Raw genomic sequence first — 21,920 nt, forward strand, 5'->3', positions numbered from 1 at the left:
TAAAAACGGTCATACACGTAAAAGCCCACTCGTGTGCATACGAGTGAACGTGGGAGTTGCAGCCCACGAACGCAGAAGAAGAAGAACACAAACCAGGTTGTGATGACCACCGACGTCAAACTGAAGGCTTGGAGACATGTCAGCCATTGCTTTTAACCTTGGTGACTGAAATGAAATCAATGTGACATGAAATTGAAGCAGCTGCTTTTAGTGCTGTATGTTGTGTACTTTTAATAAGGGAACACAGGTTACGTAACCCTAAGAGACTTGACCCGACTGACATTATGACCCTCTCAGTGCCTTATCTCTCAGTGAGTCGACGGCCCTTCACTGATGAACTGATGGTACTATATATATATATATATATATATATACATATGTGGACCATTTGCAAGACTATTCGCGACAGCCTTGAGATGGCCCTAGTGGTCGGCGACAGGCTCAAAGCACCATGATTTGATTTGGAAAACTGCTGTACTTACCGCGGTCATGTTCCCTCACACACTGACACACACAAACACACACACACACACACACACACACACACACACACACACACACACACACACACACACACACACACACACACACACACACACACACACACACACACACACACACACACACACACGCACGCACGCACGCACGCACACGCACATACACACACTGGGACACATACACACTGGGACACACACACACACACACACACACACTGGGACACACACACACTGGGACACACACACACACACACACACACACACACATATTCACACGACCAGCATATGTCAAAATCATAATCATGTCTAAATCAAAATATTGAAACATCTCGAGATCATAATCATACCCATAGGCCCTTCCCAAACTAAGTCATATGAACATTTATCCCTGAACCCTCCAGCTGCAGCATAAATTTGCTCCGGTGAAAGTATATGGTTATGTCACAATAATGTTCATCATTCAAATAAAACTGAAACCAAATATAATACATATCGGCACAACTTTCTCAAAACCGTAACAAAATACCAACGTCGGTTTTTTGTTTTGTTTTGTATTCACGGTTTTGTATTGTTTTCCACAAGACAGCTGAAGCAGTTGTTGTAAGTGAGAATGTGAATAACAAGACATATTTGTCGGTCGGGGCGGTACTAGATGAATACATCCAACATTTCATATCTGAACCACGCCCACACCCATATATGGTACTGTGCACGCTCAAGGTCATTGACTCCAATATCATGATATAAGATAAGCTAAATACGTGTACAGCGCAATTACTAAAAAAAACAACAACACATTTATGAAGATAATTCTGCATTAACAATAGCTCCACGAAGTATATAAATGTGGACCACGTACGAAAATATGTCCTGTAACGCCGCATGACATAACAAACAATTAAATCCGGATCGGTAGATATATCAGTAAATGAAATAACATAAATGATACGGACAACAGCTTAACGATGAAGGCACGATTTCCGACGCTCCCCCCTGTCAGTCTCACTTCTCCACACGATGTGATCCATCGATCATGGAAGTGTCCTTCTTCTTCTTCTTCTTCAGCGTTCGTGGGCTGCAACTCCCACGTTCACTCGCATGTACACGAGTGGGCTTTTACGTGCATGACCGTTTTTACCCCGCCATGTAGGCAGCCATACTCCGCTTTCGGGGGTGTGCATGCTGGGTATGTTCTTGTTTCCACTAACCCACCGAACGCTGACATGGATTACAGGATCTTTAACGTGCGCATTTGATCTTCTGCATGCATTTACACACGAAGGGGGTTCAGGCACTTGCAGGTCTGCACATACGTTGACCTGGGAGATCGTAAAAATCTCCACCCTTTACCCACCAGGCACCGTCACCGTGATTCGAACCCGGGACCCTCAGATTTAAAGTCCAACGCTTTAACCACTCGGCTATTGCGCCCGTCATGGAAGTGTCCAAATCGAGAGCGGTTTCTTTTGCCATTTGGTAACCGTGTGTTAATTCATCTGTATTTTCTCCATCAGTTTCCGGGCGCCAACTGCATTGCTTGGTTCTAACTTTTTGACAGTTACACGTGACTAAATGCCTACGTTAACGGACTGAACTACTCCATTGGTCAGTTCCATACTACACACAGTTAGTAGCGGGTTATTACGACCATACGATATATGCTCTTCCGTCCGAGCAATGCAACTAGCTCCTGGCAGGACATCGTGTCGCATTCCGCCTGTGCTGTATGGTTCCAGTTCACCAACTTTGTCTTTCTGAAACTGCATTTCATTGTCCTTTTCTGAAAGTTTTTTTTTTTTTCGTTTCCCCTCTCGAGGCCGAAATCCCTTTTCCCAAAGCACCTGCCCGGCACTACTTTGGATCAGTCAGTACAGCCATCGTCTCCTCCTTCACTGACATCATTTACTCCATCTCCTGCCATTGCTGATCCTGATTCTGATATTAAAAAAAAAAGCAAAAAAAAAAAAAAAGCGGGATTTATTGTTTCAGAATCGTATTCAAATTCCCGTAGAACTGGACTTTGATTGTGTCCACAGTCTCTTATCGTCGTCGTTGTCGACTGACGGTAGAACTGCTTGCTGAAAGTGTATTCATACACCACGTGACATAGGCGTGACGAAAGCGTACACATTTCCTGAACACACTGACAGCAGTCTTAAACATTTTCAAAGCATCAACAACACTTGTGATCGCCGTTTTGTTTCGTCGCAAACCATCGTCAGTTAAGTTCGACATTGTCGATGAATTGCGTTGTCTTCTCAAGGCCTGACTAAGCGCGTTGGGTTACGCTGCTGGTCAGGCATCTGCTTGGCAGATGTGGTGTAGCGTATATGGTTTGTCCGAACGCAGTGACGCCTCCTTGAGCAACTGAAACTGAAACTGAAACTGCGTTGTCTGGTCCGTCACTCAGATTGTTCCAGTCTATTGCAGTTCTTACAATTAAACTGCTGTTCCTTAAAAGAAATAGAATAAACATCTCATACGACGGTCGGAAAGCATCCGTCAAATGTTTATGAAGGTTCTCACACTATAAACTTGTTCCTTACACTCTGAGCAGCTTCGATCTCTATGGCGGGTTTATCGTCAAGCTTGTACTAGTAACACGTGTCTGTGTCTTTGTTTGTGTTGTGTTTGTGTGTGATAAAGCGTATCAGTCGCTGTCATGTCATGTGTGCACATGTCTGTCACATGACGTCCAGTTAATTTGGTTTGGCCCAGTCTGATTTTCTGTCTTCCCGTTAGTTCTGTACACTGATGACATCACTCGACATCAGTCATCAGTCGACTTGTTTCGACTGAGGCTCAGATGCTGTTCCACGCATGAATACACTCACACACGCTTGTGAACTCCCAGAAGTAAGAACAGAACGCTGATTCTTGTGACCGAAATCGCCGTACCAAGGAACGGATTGAGGTAATTATATATTTTTTTTCTGTGTAGTGTAATTTAACAAAATAATTTATTTGTGTCTAACTTACATCTGTTTGTGGATTTTGTGTCTGTAAGACTGAAAATTTTTGCATATGTTATCGGCCTCTGTGTGTGTGTGTGTGTGTGTGTGTGTGTGTGTGTGTGTGTGTGTGTGTGTGTACATGTGTGTGTGTGTGTGTGTGTGTGTGTGCGAAACGTTCGTGTTCTTGTCGCCTCCTCACACGCCCCAAAAACAACAACAGCAACAACAATTCATCACGTTCTTTTTGGGGGCTTTTTCCACATTTATTCCCCAACACTTCCACGTCTTGTTGTGAACACTACTCATTCCGTCCCGAGGGGAAGATTTGTGGATGTTGCCCTTTAAAAAAATAATTAAAAATAATATGTATGTATATATATATTGGATAGTAAATCATTTAAAAAAAAATTCATTTACTATGGGTTTTTTTCTATTAAAGTTAATAAGTACCATCCCATTTTTGAATTTACCGGTAACAACAGCTCCACATGATCAGTCGGTCAATAATCGAGTTCTTCGTTCACATTTGTCCCACAAAACCAGACATTTTCTTGGGGTTTTCCCGTCAAGAAATATCGTTTGTAAATGTTTTTGGTTTTAGTTGCCTATACGTACCTGTTCAAAAACTTGCAGTTGAACGAAGATGCGTGAAGAATTTAGTGGATTGCGATTGTGTGTGAAAAGTCGGCTTCTGATACGACAGAGCGGAAGTCAGTCGAGATAACACGCGTGCGTTTCCTTCAACTGAAACCGGTTTTTTTGTTGTTGTCATTCCTGTAGTTTTTGTGTGCTGTAGAATGGGATGGACATTTAAACCCGTGTAATTTTTGAAAATAGGAAATTACTGACTGTTCACTGACTGACCAGTGGTGACTGTGTTGTTGTTGCTGTGTTCACGGACTGACCAGTGATGACTGTGTTGTTGTTGCTGTGTTCACTGACTGACCAGTGATGACTGTGTTGTTGTTGCTGTGTTCACTGACTGACCAGTGATGACTGTGTTGTTGTTGCTGTGTTCACTGACTGACCAGTGTCGACTGTGTTGTTGCTGTGTTCACTGACTGACCAGTGATGACTGTGTTGTTGTTGCTGTGTTCACTGACTGACCAGTGATGACTGTGTTGTTGTTGCTGTGTTCACTGACTGACCAGTGTCGACTGTGTTGTTGCTGTGTTCACTGACTGACCAGTGATGACTGTGTTGTTGTTGCTGTGTTCACTGACTGACCAGTGATGACTGTGTTGTTGTTGCTGTGTTCACTGACTGACCAGTGGTGACTGTGTTGTTGTTGCTGTGTTCACGGACTGACCAGTGGTGACTGTGTTGTTGCTGTGTTCACTGACTGACCAGTGGTGACTGTGTTGTTGCTGTGTTCACGGACTGACCAGTGATGACTGTGTTGTTGTTGTTGTGTTCACTGACTGACCAGTGATGACTGTGTTGTTGCTGTGTTCACTGACTGACCAGTTATGACTGTGTTGTTGTTGCTGTGTTCACGGACTGACCAGTGATGACTGTGTTGTTGTTGCTGTGTTCACGGACTGACCAGTGATTGTGTTGTTGTTGCTGTGTTCACGGACTGACCAGTGATGACTGTGTTGTTGTTGCTGTGTTCACGGACTGACCAGTGATTGTGTTGTTGTTGCTGTGTTCACTGACTGACCAGTGATGACTGTGTTGTTGTTGCTGTGTTCACGGACTGACCAGTGATGACTGTGTTGTTGTGTTCACTGACTGACCAGTGATGACTGTGTTGTTGTTGCTGTGTTCACTGACTGACCAGTGGTGACTGTGTTGTTGCTGTGTTCACTGACTGGCCAGTGATGTCTGTGCCTTGTTGCAGCAATCATTTACTGTGGAGAAGGCGACAAATTCGTGTCCTTCGAGTCCACATGGAGCCTTCGGAAAACCCTCCAGATCACATGGCTTTGTGGAAACCTGGAGACAGCATGGCCCCATTGAAGCTTGGAGATCACATGGCTCCATTGAACCTGCAATATGCACATTTCTTCCCCTCAAGACTGAATGAGCAGTGTTCACAGCAAGGCGTGGACGTTCATTCCCTCAGTCACACAGAGGGTGGAGGGGAAGAAATGTGGATATTGCCCTTGAACACAGGAGACAACATGGCTCAACTTAAGCCTGGAGACAACATGGCTTCATTGAAGTTTGGAGACAACATGGCTCTGTTGAAGCCTGGAGACAACATGGCTCCATTGAAGCTTGGAGACAACATGGCTCCATTGAAGCCTGGAGACAACATGGCTCCATTGAAGCTTGGAGACAACATGGCTCCATTGAAGTTTGGAGACAACATGGCTCTGTTGAAGCCTGGAGACAACATGGCTCCATTGAAGCTTAGAGACAACATGGCTCCATTGAAGCCTGGAGACAACATAGCTTCATTGAAGCTTGGAGTCAACATGGCTCCATTGAAGCTTGGAGACAACATGGCTCCATTGAAGTTTGGAGACAACATGGCTCTGTTGAAGCTTGGAGACAACATGGTTCCATTGAAGCTTGGAGACAACATGGCTCCGTTGAAGCTTGGAGACAACATGGTTCCGTTGAAGCTTGGAGACAACATGGCTCTGTTGAAGCCTGGAGACAACATGGCTCCGTTGAACCCTGGAAACGACCTTGCTTTAAGGATGCTTGGAAACAACATGGCTCCATGGAATGCGGGATGGGGACAGCTGATGCAAGGGCAACCGCACAGCTGTGGATCACCAGTAAGGCTGGGCGTTTGTGTGTGGTGTGAGCGTGTTTTGATACAAAGAATATCAGGCATGGAAGGCTCACTGATTAATGGAAGATGCGCTACAACAGAGTGAACGACTAATATGGACGGTGTTGTTGCTGTGTTCACTGACTGACCAGTGATGACTGTGTTGTTGTTGCTGTGTTCACTGACTGACCAGTGATGACTGTGTTGTTGCTGTGTTCACTGACTGACCAGTGATGACTGTGTTGTTGCTGTGTTCACTGACTGACCAGTGATGACTGTGTTGTTGTTGCTGTGTTCACTGACTGACCAGTGATGACTGTGTTGTTGTTGCTGTGTTCACTGACTGACCAGTGATGACTGTGTTGTTGCTGTGTTCACTGACTGACCAGTGATGACTGTGTTGTTGTTGCTGTGTTCACTGACTGACCAGTGATGACTGTGTTGTTGTTGCTGTGTTCACGGACTGACCAGTGATGACTGTGTTGTTGTTGCTGTGTTCACTGACTGACCAGTGATGACTGTGTTGTTGTTGCTGTGTTCACGGACTGACCAGTGATGACTGTGTTGTTGTTGCTGTGTTCACTGACTGACCAGTGATATCTGTGTTGTTGCTGTGTTCACTGGACTGACCAGTGATGACTTTGTTGTTGTTGCTGTGTTCACTGACTGACCAGTGATGACTGTGTTGTTGCAGCGACCATTTACTGAAGCGCCATTTAGGGAGAAAATGCTGAGTCCGGGTGCTACTTCACAGAGCCCACGTGGAAACCACAGGGCTTCATGGAACCCTGGAGATCAAGTGGCTCCGTGGAACCCGGGCTTGGAGCGGATTACACACGGCCGACAGGACAGTTGTGGAATTCACACACAAGTAAGGCTCTGTGTTTGTGTGTGGTGTGAGTGTGTTTTATATATATACTCTTGGTACAAACAATACCAAGCGTGGAACTCTGTTTAGTGAAAGGTGCACTGTAAGAGAATGAATCCCGAATATTGACCGGAAGGAGGCATTCTCATTCATCTGGGGGGGGGTGGGGGGGGGGGGAAGAGAAACTCCCCACAGTTTAGCAAGGACCCCACCTTTGTTAGCAATATGCCTCTGTAAAAGACATAAAACGTGAGTTGTTGACGGGCGTAATGTGATAATAATGGCTTGTGCATAAGTCGCCAACATTGACGCCATAAATACCTCCATGTGCGTTTGCAATATTCCAGTCAGATCAAAGCTGTTGAGAAGGATATGTGAGTGATTGTGTGTGTGTGTGTGTGTGTGTGTGTGTGAGAGAGAGAGAGAGAGCTTGACCAGTGATGACTGTGTTGTTGTTGCTGTGTTCACTGACTGACCAGTGATGACTGTGTTGTTGTTGCTGTGTTCACTGACTGACCAGTGATGACTGTGTTTGCTGTGTTCACTGACCGACCAGTGATGACTGTGTTGTTGTTGCTGTGTTCACTGACCGACCAGTGATGACTGTTTGCTTGTCACTGATGACCAGTGACTGTGTTGTTGTTGCTGTGTTCACTGACTGACCAGTGGTGACTGTGTTGTTGTTGCTGTGTTCACGGACTGACCAGTGATGACTGTGTTGTTGCAGAGACCATTTACTGAAGCGCCGTGTGGGCAGAGGAGTCCGAGTCCGGGTGCTACTTCACAGAGCTCACGTGGAAACCACAGGGCTTCATGGAACCCTGGAGATCACGTAGCGCCGTGGAACCCGAGTCCGGGTGCTACTTCACAGAGCTCACGTGGAAACCACAGGGCTTCATGGAACCCTGGAGATCACGTAGCGCCGTGGAATCCGAGTCCGGGTGCTACTTCACAGAGCCCACGTGGAAACCACAGGGCTTCATGGAACCCTGGAGATCACGTAGCGCCGTGGAATCCGAGTCCGGGTGATACTTCACAGAGCTCACGTGGAAACCACAGGGCTTCATGGAACCCTGGAGATCACGTAGCGCCGTGGAATCCGAGTCTGGGTGATACTTCACGGAGCCCACGTGGAAACCACAGGGCTTCATGGAACCCTGGAGATCACGTAGCGCCGTGGAATCCGAGTCTGGGTGATACTTCACGGAGCCCACATGGAAACCACAGGGCTTCATGGAACCCTGGAGATCACGTAGCGCCGTGGAATCCGAGTCTGGGTGATACTTCACGGAGCCCACATGGAAACCACAGGGCTTCATGGAACCCTGGAGATCACGTAGCGCCGTGGAAGCCAGTCTTGGGGCGGGTCAAACACGGCGGACTGGATGGCTGTGGAACTGACACAAGAGTGAGGCTAAACAAACACATGATTTATTCAATATAAGGTCATCGCCCCATTTGAAAGGGGGTTAAACAAAAGTAAACAGGATGTTATAGCTAAGTGTAGTACATATTCTTAACATACAAACAATATACGAATACAGAAATAGTGTGCGAGCAGGTGGTCTGGTGAGGACAAAATGATGTAAGCGGAGTGACGTCACACAATCCTGTGCGCGGGTTAGGAGGGAAAACTGTCGTCTGCTAATACAGCTTGTGCGTGAGGCAAGCTAATACAGCTTGTGCGTGAGGCAAATATTGGAGCAAGCATAGCGCTTGGTCACACAGAGATAACTTAGATATTATATTTTCATTTCTTGAAGACTGACCGGTGATGACTATGTCATTGCAGCAACCATTTCCTGAGGCACCATTTGGGGAAAAGGTGCTGAGTCCGGGTGGTACTTCACGGAGCCCAGATGGAAACCACAGGGCTTCACTGTGGAACCCTGGAGATCACGTGGCTCCATGGAACCCGAGCTCGGAGCGGGTCACACAAGGCCGACCGGCTGGCTGTCGAGTTCACACACAAGTAAGGCTCTGTGTTTTTGTGTGTGGTGTGAGCGTGTTTTGATACAAAGAATATCAGGCATGGAAGGCTCACTGATTAATGGACGGTGTTGTTGCTGTGTTCACTGACTGACTGGTGCGTTTTATATACTACAAGCACGAAAGATAAGCTGTTACAGATTGAATCAGGAATATTGACTGAAAAGAGGCATTCTCATTGATCTAAGTGAAGAGAAACTCCCCCCCCCCCCCCCCCCCAGCCCCCATTTTGCCAAGGACCCCTGTCTCGTTAAGAATTTGCTTCTGTAAGAGACACGAAACAAACATGAATGAGTTGTGGACAGGGGTAGCATGATGATAATAGCTTTTGCGAAAGTCGCCGGCAACCATGCCAACATTGACGCCATACATAAGTCCATGTGCGTTTGCAATATTCCATTCAGATTGAGGCGTTGAGAGAGGGATGTATGTGTTTGTGTGTGTGTGTGTGTGTGTGTGAGAGAGAGAGAGAGAGAGAGAGAGAGAGAGAGTCAACATATGGGGAAGAGAGCGCACGCACAAATGAGAGAGGAAGAGAGGTCTGGGTGGAAAAAAAAAACCCATCCACCCAAAACATGATTTTACAATTTTCTCTATGATTGATACGGTGTATGCATACATACCAACACGTCATCCCGGACATCAAAAACACGATGTTTAAATAACACTCAAAGGTTTGGTAAAAGCAGCTGTATTGAGCAACACAAACCTCACTGAGGTACCAGCTGGCCATCACTGACTTGACACCTGGGTCTTCCCCTCCATGACACTGGGCAAGTGTGTTGTGATGGTGGCCACCTGTTTCCTGTCAAGGGGCCAGGGCAACGGGTCAAACTTGGGTTCGGAGCTGCCTTTGTTGAAGGATGGCATCATCTGTTCCCAGGTGAACTTGGACCCAGCTTCAAGATGGGTTGGTGATGAGCTGAAAGACGTCGTGAGAGAGGCAGCCAGGGCGCCATCATCACCAGAAAGAGAAATTCACTGATGCAGCAGCGCCTTCACTTTCTTCGTCTTTGCTTAACTCACTCCATACGAACGGCGAAAGAGACGATGTTAACAGCGTTTCAGCCCAATTACCACCATGAAAATATTGCAAGCGGAAGGCTCTTATACTGAAGAGGTGAACATTGACAAAGAATACCACATTTCTGACGACAGAAGCCAAAGGTTTGGTCATTCAGACACCCACTGGACATCCGAGGGGTCTGTGTAGAGGAGAGGAGAGGACTGGCCGTACTGAGTGAGTTAAAGTCACCGCAGATTGAAGATTTTGCCGTTCCTGCTTGAAATTTGGATGTGGACTCCACGATCACTGAAAGCATCAACGAGCATTGCTGTGAATTGGGAACGGGAGTAGAGTGGGCACCAGCATATAACCCCGTTACACGCCATTGTTCACCATTGAGATGTCATTATGAATGTACATTTCGTCGAAATAGGGATAATTTTCCACGGTTGGGGGGAGGGGTGGGTGGGAAGGGGGTATGTAGACACCAGTTAACAAGCAATCACTGGGTATGCAGACACCAGTTAACAAGCAATCACCGGGTATGCGGACACCAGTTAACAAGCAATCACTGGGTATGCGGACACCAGTTAACAAGCAATCACCGGGTATGCGGACACCAGTTAACAAGCAATCACCGGGTATGCGGACACCAGTTAACAAGCAGTCACTGGGTATGCGGGCACCAGTTAATAAGCAATCTCTGGGTATGTGGACACCAGTTAACAAGCAATCTCTGGGTATGTGGATACCAGTTAACGAACAATCACTGGGTATGCGGGCACCAGTTAACAAACAATCACTGGGTATGCGGGCACCAGTTAACAAGCAATCGCTCAACATTCCCGTATGGGAAACGTTCACAACAACATTATCTTTTCTATAATCAGCTCTACTGACGTAACAGCATAGAGTCCACCTCAGCGCTGTGTCCCCAGTGTGCCAATAATGCTGCTGACACCAGTGTGGACACCTGAACGACCCGGCAGTGCAGAGGGCAGCAGAACGGGGGGAGCAGTCCAGGCAGGTCTACACGGACACGGTGTGCGGGAGACGTGGAGGAGGATGACTTGCCAGCCAAGGAGCCAGCAACCAGAGGCCGTATTCAAGAGACCATTGTACCTGCGGGCAATCTGCCTGAGGCAACTGAGGAAAACTGCCCGAGGGTAAGCAATAGCCAGTATTCAGGAACACAAGAGCCTACCCGCAGGGTTCCCCAAACCAAAGGCAATTCACCCTTACCATCTGCCAAGGGTGACAGCCCACGAAGCAGAGGTAAATATGGCGAATTGTTTTGGCATTTTGCGTAGAGACCGTGTCTTGAATACGGCCCCTGATTGTTTGAGTTTATCCTTCAAGATGTTCGCTTGACAGTCAAAATAGATGTCTTGAGACTGGCAAACTTCATTTTATTCCATATTACTTACGTATGTAGCTCCGAAGTGAGTGCAATTGCAGCATGCTTGTACTGTCTGGGCTAACCCGTTCATGTCTAGTTTGTCGAAACCATAATTCTTTTGGAGCGCCCTCTCTTAGGGTACTGTAGAACTCTGATTAAACTTTCAACTTCCAGGTAAGTCTCGTTCAATCAGTCAATTTTATATTCATCCTTGTGAATATCGTTTGGTGGGCTGATAGTTATCACCAGGAAATGATTCTCTAACAGTTCGGTCATATCCATATCAGGATACTGTATACTAGTCATCTTTCAGGACACCATTGTTCTGGAGCAGCCACTCGAGGGAACGACAGCAGTGGACTCGGGAGGGGGAGAGCCTGGGAAAAACCTGGCCATGAAGACCGATCAAGACCTGTGCCAGGGGAAAGACCGCCCTCTACCACACCAGAGCGCCCCAGAAACCGGTCACAGAGATCTTCCCGCTCTACCTCCGGCCAGGATTCTGAGCCCGGGAACTGGCGCCAAACCAGACCCCCTGCGGACGTTTCAGCCTCGTGGAGCGGAGCGTCAGGTAAGTGAAAGTCGTGTTGTGTTGTATCGTGTTGTCGATGTTTGTGTTTGCATGGACCTTTGCTTGTTGAGCCCACACTCGTGCACGTCAACACTCATGCACGTCAACACTCGTGCACGTCAACACTCATGCACGTCAGCACGGGTTGTTTGAGTGAAGAGCTGACTCCCAGTGGTATTCTGCTCAATTCTGTGACCGGGCGGAAGCTCTAGTACAAAAGCATGATAGGAGGTAGCGAGAACGAAGCTTAGAATTTTCGTTACCATGAGCACAACCAATAGTACTTAGTGGTTAGACCCCAATAGTACAACCTATGCTTTGGTTCAAGTGTTACTTTACAAGTGCCGCTCCTTGACCTAGTTCTTAAGAGAATTATTTCCCTCAGCACTTGAAGAAGGCTTATTCACATTCCTGTCATAGAATGTTGGACACCAAGGACACAGGTCATGATGCTGACCATGCTGCTGTATTATCCACTTTTGTCAACAGCCCAGGCCATGTGACTCAAACAGTGACCTCAGATTCTGCAAACCCGTTCCTGTCTTGTGTTTCACTTAATGTGGAAGGTATTTGGAGCATTGTAAATGATATATCTGACCTGCCCCGGACATGTCCCGTTCATTTACAATGCCCCAGAGGCTTTTTGACTCACTTGTGTAAACAAAGTGAGTCTATGTTTTAACCCAGTGTTCGGTTGTCTTTGTGTGTGTGTGTGTGTGTGTGTGTGTGTGTCCGTGGTAAACTTTAACATTGACATTTTCTCTGCAAATACTTTGTCAGTTGACACCAAATTTGGCATAAAAATAGGAAACATTCAGTTCTTTCCAGTCATCTTGTTTAAAACAATATTGCACCTCTGGGATGGGCACAAAAAATAAGAAAAGAAGCTTTATTATATGCAAACTGCATTTACTGTTATATTTTTTGTATTCTCTAAACTTGGCACTTTGACCTCTTATTCTGACACAACAACAAGAGGAGTCATTATTATCATTTTTTGTTCAAACAGGAACTTCTTTTGCTAAGCATGGAATTTTTATTTATTTTGCAAACGTTTTGGTGCAGATAGTAAAAAAAGGGAAATTACTCTGTAATTAATGCTAGGGGACTTAATTTATCACAAGTGAGTCTTGAAGGCCTTGCCTCTCTTGTTAGTCATGGCATAGTTTCTACATTACTTGTAGAAGCGTTCTCCCCACATGTTCCCAGATGCTGCCGCCCCTTCACACATTCAACCCTCACGTGTCCAAGTATGGGACAGTGTACAGGAAGTGTACATAGTCGCTTTTCAGGTGTTGTCGTTTTTCTTGTCAGAGAGACAAGACAAGACAAGAAAAATTCTTTATTTTCGAGGATAAAAGATAAGCACTGGCGTGCTTTTTTTTTTTAATTTTTTTTTTTTTACATCCAGTCCCCGCCCTGTTACAGGGTCTAAACTACACAATACTACATTATATATGTCATTGCATGCACAACACAATACTACTTAAAGTACACAGTACTATATAAAGGCATAAGCATGGTAATAATTACACACACACACACACACACACACACACACACACACACACACACGAGAGAGAGAGAGAGAGAGAGAGAGAGAGAGAGAGAGAGAAGGGTGGGGAGGGAAAGAGAGAGAAGGGGAGAGAGAGGAGAGGAGGGAGATATAGAGAGGAGAAAGAGGCACAGACACCGGATGGTTTTGTTCAATACGGGCCATGACCACTCATGAAGCGGTGGTGTAAATGTACATGTTACAGATTATATATATATATATATATATATATATATATATATATATAATGTATATACCTTTTTTTCACGTGCCGTCGGCTATCTGTCCGGCGCCAAATCAAACGTCACACTGAGGCTACAAAACTAGCACCGCCTTTTAGTTTTCCTACTATACACACGCGCACTGACACATGTGCGCGTGCACACACACATACACGTACGCACGCACGCACACACACACGTCCTGAATGAAAGTTGCACGCACACGCACACACACAGATAAACACACAGACAGACAGACACACACACACACACACACACACACACACACAGAACATATATCTAGCAACCATATAATATTCGAATGTCAGAATCTAAAATGTTTTTTTTACCAGACTTCACCAAAAGGTCTTTTGAATGTGTTATTAACAATTCCAATATGTTATTTGCTGTTGCAGATGGTTTGCTGTGTAGTCCAATAGGACATTTGTTATAGTTGTTTGATGTTGGCGTTTATAACGTTTCCATTTTCCCTAGCGTTGTCTCTCCCTATTCACCCTCCACACATACACACACTTTTACCCCCACCCCCTCCCACAACCCCTAGCCCCACGGTTTTTTTTTTTTTTTTTTTTTTTTTTTTTTTTTTTTTCCGTCTAATATCACTTCAAGTGGAAAGGCGTTAAACTGAAGACGACCACACACACACACACACAGAGATAAACTTTAACAACTTTTCTCTGACGGTCTGGAAATATTTCAGATCTGTTAATACCGGATCATGGATTAAACATAAAGAAAATCTTTCCACTCATACCAATTATATAGGTTGTAAGTCTTCCGGATTAAACCGTTTTTTTCCGGATCGTGAATGGTCAGTGTATTTTGTTTAGCTTCCGGATTCGAACAATTTTATCGGGTCAGCCGTTCCGGGTAAAACTTCGTTGCCGTAACATTCACTTTCTTTTCGCTTTTAAGACGGCGTGACATTTTATTTTTTTGTCCGCAGTTATTAAAAAGAAAAGGCAAATTTGGACATAACACAGCAAATCAGTCACGCTAATTGCATCATCGACGTGTTTATTGCATACGAATGTTTGAAACAGGGAACTGAACTAACTGGAATGAACATAGGCCTCTACATAAATTCTGTTAAGGCAACTATCTTGCCCGATAAGTCTGTCACCGTGACAGTGGCAGTCGTTGTGCTCAAGTTATGTTTGAGTCAACACTGAAGTAAACTGCTTCATTTGAGCCGGGTAAAGTCCTGGAAATGATGCCGGGAATATGTTAAAAATTCTACAGATATGAAGTAATACGTTTGAGTTGAATGGATATTGTCAGAAATGCAGATCCGAGTTTGTTGACGGACTGGACCGCGACTCAGCCGGTGACACAAATCGTGATAGCGCGGTTGATTCAACAGATCTGCACAAATTCGTATTTTTGACAGTGAGCATAAAAATATGATTTAGATCAACTCGTGCAGTTTGTGGATCGTCCCAGTCAGTTGCAGTAATTCAGTCACCGGTTTATGTGAACCACATAATAGGATATTACCGAAACTCGTTGTTTAGAAGTGCTTTTCGCGATCCGTGTCAAAGCCGGAAAGTATCAGTACTCAACTAGGCGTCACAGCGTTCGGACAAATCCATATACGCTACACCCCATCTGCTAAAGCAGATGCCTGACCAGCAGCGTAACCCGGCCAACGCGCCTGTGCTGAAAACAGTGGAAGTTTGTGAAACTTTGACGAATCTTGGTCTATATCATGTGAACTGAACTCGCGTCTGATCCACCGAGCATAATTTTGACGGAAGAATTGGACAATGTACTATAATTATGTAAGTAATGGTATAGCAGTCCTTCCGTCCCGCTTCTCAGTTCATACCCACACCCGCTCCCCTCGCTTCTCCGTCACCGCCGCCCCGTATTTCCGCGCGGCGGCGGCGGTTTCACTCCGGCGGCCGTAGGAATCACAGGGCGTGGGCTATCAGCGAAGGCGGCTTCGCATTCTCCAGTGTGTTTTGTTTTTGCTCAGCGGCTCTAACATAATACAACCCAGTTGGCACAGACAAGAAAACAGTGTGATTATACGACCCTTTTGATCCATTCTGATGCCAGTTAATCCCAGGTAAATTACTTGATGTATGGCAGCCACCACAATTTTTTTTTTTTTTTTTTTTTTTTTTTTAAGAAAGAAGTTAATCATACTTACCGTTGGGGTGAATTTCAAGTGTAAGAACAAGACTCACGCTTACTCTTACAGCCGTTATACGCCAGTGATACCGATACGTCAGGGCTACATTATTTGGCCGGCGTGGATCCGTCAGTACAACAATTGACGAGAATTAATTAAGTATAGAAATAATCGCTTTAGGAAAGCTATAATCCAATCCGGCGGCCTGATTTCGCTCAAGGTCGTAACAACACCGTTTTTATGTCTATTATTATATATTAATACAGATATATATATATATATGTGTGTGTGTGTGTGTGTGTGTGTGTGTGTGTGTGTGTGTGTGTGTGTGTGTGTGTGTGTGTGTGTGTGTGTGTCAGTGTGCCGGTGTGTGTGTGTCGGGCCGACGGAGTCCGTCAGTGCGCGCGGTGCTCGTGCGGCGGCTTATGTGTGTTCAGTGGACGGTGTTTCGCCGTGTGTGTGAATAGGAAAGAGACTCGGAGAGAGAGAGAGAGAGAGAGAGAGAGAGAGAGGATAAATTCTTTATTTTCGAGGAAAATAAGCGGTAAGCAGTTGCGTGGCTCGGATTTTTTTCTTCAGTCTGGTTCCCGCCTGTGTGGCATCTACTAGTATAGGCGTCAGGGCACAAGACAAAATTCAAAAGCATGAGACTACGAAATGGAAAACACTTCCGCCGGCGGCCACTTCCACCCCCACCCCCACTCGACACATATTCATACACAACTGTTTCATAATACATCAGTAACACGTGACACTTTCAATGCCGCGGTGAACATTCGATGGACTGAAAAACCGGCTCAGTGGAAACTAGCTAGTATGAATTAAACATAATTAATAATGTGGCAGAAAAATACTAGTAGATACTGATGTACTCACGGACACACACACACACACACACACAAGCGCGTGCGAGAGAAAGATTGTTTTTCTTTTAATTTCAACGTAATTTTCGTCTCCCTGTTTTCGTTTTTTCCCCCCGCAGCATTATACACACGTGAATTGACTGAGACCGTACGGAAACCAGTAAATAATTCATCAGTAATGAAAATACCTATTTCGATATAATTGCCGGGTCATCATGTTTTACTGACACACAGTTAACACTGAGAACACACGGTCTGAAGTCTAGATATATTGTTTCAGAGCAGTGTCCGTCGTAAGTGCGACGGATTTTCAGTGTTCAAACATAAGAACTGTCAACTGAATTGCAAAACTGGTGACCGACATCGTACCACTGAGAAAACTCGCCGCTCAGCGAGACCAAAAGTTCCGCCTTCAGTTTTTAATCTCGATCGATTGCCTCCCCTCCCCGCTCGACCGATTTTCCTACCTCCAAATTCCAAAGCCTTCGTTGTGGTGTGTGGAAAAAAAAAGAAGAAAAAAAAGAAAGAAAAAAAAGAAGAAAGAAGCAGTTAAGTTGAGAAATTACAAAATAATTACATGTTAAGACTACAGAGTACAACCCCAGCCGTCTCTCAAGACGTCACTGAGTAAAAGAAAACAAGAGTGTACTGGCGGCGTGAATCATGCATGGCTGACGGAGGCTGAACTGAATACACGTGTTCGACTTGTGCCTGTGCCTGTGTGTGTGTGTGTGTGTGTGTGTGTGTGTGTGTGTGTGCCACTGAGTGTGTACGCCGTGTGTGTGTCACAGTGTGTGTGTGTGTGTGTGTCGGTGTGTGTGTTTGTTGTCCCCCCCCGACTGAGTGCCACGGTGTGTCACTCAGTGGTGTGTTTGTCCCAGTTACCGTCCGGTCGGTGCGACTGTGTCACGTGTGTGTGTGTGTGTGTGTGTGTGTGCGTGTGTGTGTGTCCGGCTCTCTGTCTCACTGAGACTATGATGATAGCTCATTCAGTTGGTCATACATCATTTTACTCAATGATCGGAAATTTGCCGTGCCAGTGTCATTTATGTGTGCAAGTTTATGGCTGTTTTATTCAATGTATGCATCAGAGGAAATAAACAACAACAATGAAAAACAAACAAACAACCAAACAGTGATAATTATTCATCGTTTTCGAGTCCGGGCAGAGAAAACGGCGTCACATTTTATCATCGACGGAGTGTGTTCGACCCGCTGTTCACACACACACACATGCGACACATAAACACACACTCGCGAACATAATTATAGTAACGCACATTACACGCACAAATTTATGTGAGAGAGACAGAGACAGAGACAGAGAGCCGAGTGTTGTACTCGACAGTGCACTTTTCCATGCGGCCAGTTTTCAAGCCCGCGCTGGCCCACGCAAAGTTCGACACGACAAAGACGCCTCTCAACTCAATTCCAATCTCCACTGTCCTTGCAACTTCAGGCAGCCTGGCCGCCGATCATGTGTCACAGTTATTAAATCCACAGTGTCACCTCTGACCACCGCAAAGTTGATAACGGCAACGTGTGACGCGGCCGGGGTCGTCTGCTGGGCAGGAGGCATAGCGCATGCGCGTTTCATAAGTTGACCCCACGAAAGCGTCGTCTGCTAGAAAGCCGCAACGCTTAAAACCAAAAGGGACAAACAAACACTTTAGTTTTATTTAAAGCCGTAAGAGTTATGGATTTATACACCAACATTCAATTTATTTTGCCTTTTGTGGTGTAAACGCTTAAGATTTTTAACATATGTGAGTTAAATGCAAGGCTGGCAAGTAATCGTTATCCCTTAACATCTCTGCATTGATATTTCGAAATGGAGTTGACAGAAAATGAAATGCTTTTTGTCAGTGTATGACACGGCTTTTTGTTCGCCCACTTATCTGTGCCGAGCACGTCAGCCCAGCGTGTCGTTCAGTAGTGCCAAACCTTTCATCCCAACGGCTCAGCCTTTGTTTGTTTGTTCTGTTTACACAGGGGTGCGTGTGACGTCACTTGAGGATGCCTCGGTGCCGATTAGAAAAACAAAGTGCACCTACGCGTGTACATATAGTTCCTTATCTTTTTCGTGTTCTAAGGATGTTACGAACATCAAACTAAATTGATACTTCACAACCGGTAAAAAGAAGTAGTATTTAGTAAATGGACAGAGTTACATTAAATTTAACTCAATTAAAAATTGTTTGTTCTTGCGTAGTAATATATTTTTATTTACAGTCGTGATGAGTCTCTCGTGTGTTGTCTTCGAAGGCTGAATTTCATCGATAACCTTGGATTCGAAACAGAGGCAAGAGTTGGAAGAGGTGAGATTTAACTTTAAATTTGTTAAAGTTTAGTTTGAGCACTGCTTATCGAACGTAATTGAAAATACTGTCCATATTTATGGCCATAACTATTGTTTTCTCCCTTAAAACACGCGGAGTTTAGAGGCCGCTCGCCCAACTGGACCATCAATAAATAATTTGCATAGCAAATGAGTCCTTCATGAACCCATTTTTTGCCCAAGATCACAGAAAGCGCGGAAACATGAACGGAAATGCCGAGCGGTGGCCCACTAAAGCTGTAACCTGCACAAGGGGCTTATGAATGGCGTTTGAAAGGAAGTCCTTGTGAAAGTAGGACAAAAAAGTGCCGGCGCCGAGTCGGGTTGTTGATTTGTTCGGCAGCCATTGGGATCGGGTCAGTCGTAAACAATCGTTTCGTGACCGGAGTGAGTAGTTTGTGGGGCAGGTCAGGAGCTCTTGAGCGTCACTTTGAAAAGTGTTTACGAGTGCATGTTTGGTTGCTTTTCTGTCGATTGTCGGTGTATGCATGACACAGACAGTCATGGTGAATCGTGAGTGCATGTGTGACCAGTACCGTGAGGGTGACCTCGCAAACAGCATGGCACTTTTTTTATTTTTAAAGAGGCAGAGCAGCGTTGACCCGAATCGGCATATGGGCACACATACACACCAACTGTTCAAAGTCTTGGGCTAACGTGGCACAAAACAACTCGTGTCAGCAGTTTAATGTATAGTTGGAGGCGCTTATTCATTCAAATTAAAGTCTGGATGAATTATGCCAGATCAAAGAATAAATTACAATGGAAACGGGACTTCGGCAGCGCATGTATTTTTTTAATTTTCATTTTTATACTTTACCAGAAAACTTTTTTGAAAAAGTAACAAAACTGAAAGAAAATTGGTTGAAATTATTGTGACATGTTCGTTATAATCAAGTAATTGACACTTTTGTCTTCAGTTCAGTTGTATGTGCCAGTGTCATTCAAATAAAAAGAAAAAAAAAAGCTTTCTGTATGAAATAAACAGTGTGTGTTATATGTGTGTGTGTGTTTGTAAACGAAACAGTGAACTTTTACAAAAACAAAACACAAAAAAATCTCTGCTTTCCATCATTTTTATTGCCCAAATACTTTGCCCAGAATTATCACTGATAATTAATTGATCCCAGTAAGGTTGGGTATAGGGAGAACTCTGTTCCAGTATAATATATGATCATATATTTTGAAATAGAAACTGTGGCCAAAACTAACCAGTTCTTGTGTTATAAGTTGATGTAAATGATACCGCCCCTTTTTTATTATTGAAGGTTTTTTTTTTTTTTTTTTTTTTTTTTTTAAAGAGATGACACGTATCCACCTTTGAATAATTATCAAGAGTGAAAAGAAGCTGCATCTGTGTGTGATTGGTATCCAAAACCCCCACCTACCACCTATCAACCGTTCCCCCCCCCCCCCCCCCCACTGGCACAAGCCACTCAACACACCCAGAAACCACCCAACACACACACACACACACACACACACACACACACACACACACAGAGTCCACCCAGCACATGCATTATATATTCAAGTATTCAAACCACCCAAAACACATACATGTGTTGTGTGTTTGTGTGTGTGTGTTGTGTTCAATGTCTGAATGTGATCATCTTATTAAGTCATTTCATACTACTACTACAATGCTTCATGTATGGTAATTGGTATACACTTTTTCTTTCTTTAGCATCTTTCTCATTGTGAATGGTGTTTGGAGGGATAGATGTGGTGTACACATGCACTGAATACAGTATATTAGAAGTGTGTGTGTATGTCATTATGTGTGTGTGTGTGTGTTGGATGGTTTGAATATACTGATTACATTTAGATTGTTTCAATTCACTGATGATAATTAGATAACTAAAGGTGTATGATAACTAAGCAGGTGTTATTCATATCAAATTTTAACAGATGTACCAGTTGGTTAGTATTGATCAATATTAATCAATATTAAATCTGATTAAAATAATACAGGAACACAGTGTATGGATTTATGCAGGTAAACTTTATGTCAGGCACATTTATCAGTTACTGTAGTAGCATGGTATCCATTGATATGAATAACATACATGTGTATAGTAATCAAAAAGTAATATTTAATAATGATGATAATAAATATATTCCTATAACACCAAGTCTTTGATTGAGTTACAATAGCAAAGAATATGTCTTTATAACCAAGTGTATCATGGTCACAAGGATTGTGTAGTGCAGATTCAAATCAAAGCATTTTCACATCAGACTTTCACATGCATAGATTACTGTCAAACAAATGGATGAAAGACAGCGGAGTTTTGTATGCGCATACAGACACATGTAATGATGTATACTCTCAAACATTTGCACGTTTTCAGAAGCCCACATACTCCAGCTCAGAATGCTGTGTACTGCTTTAATAGAGCACCTCTGTATATGTTTTGAGTCGATTGATCATGTCAAGGCACTGTGTCATCCATGTTTAATTAATCTGATTCAGTTTAAATCAGCAACAATTCCTATTTTTAAATGGAAATTAATTAAAAATGACTACAGGTCATATATTTTGAGTATGAGTTTGAGGTTGAAGGAAAGAGGGGGGAAGTTTTGGGGGTGGGTTTGAGTGGGGCATTTGTCTCTACATATTATTATATATCTTTGTAAAAGATGATTTATTGATGCCATGTTTTGGTGGAAAAGGTGGGGTTTTATTTATCATTTTTAGGGATCTGGAAGATAATTTTCCCCTTACTGTTTTTGAATGATTGTCAGTTGTGTGTTGAATAAAATTATGAAC

Source organism: Babylonia areolata, chromosome 25 (assembly GCF_041734735.1).
Source record: "Babylonia areolata isolate BAREFJ2019XMU chromosome 25, ASM4173473v1, whole genome shotgun sequence".
NCBI classification, from domain to species: Eukaryota; Metazoa; Mollusca; class Gastropoda; order Neogastropoda; family Buccinidae; genus Babylonia; species Babylonia areolata.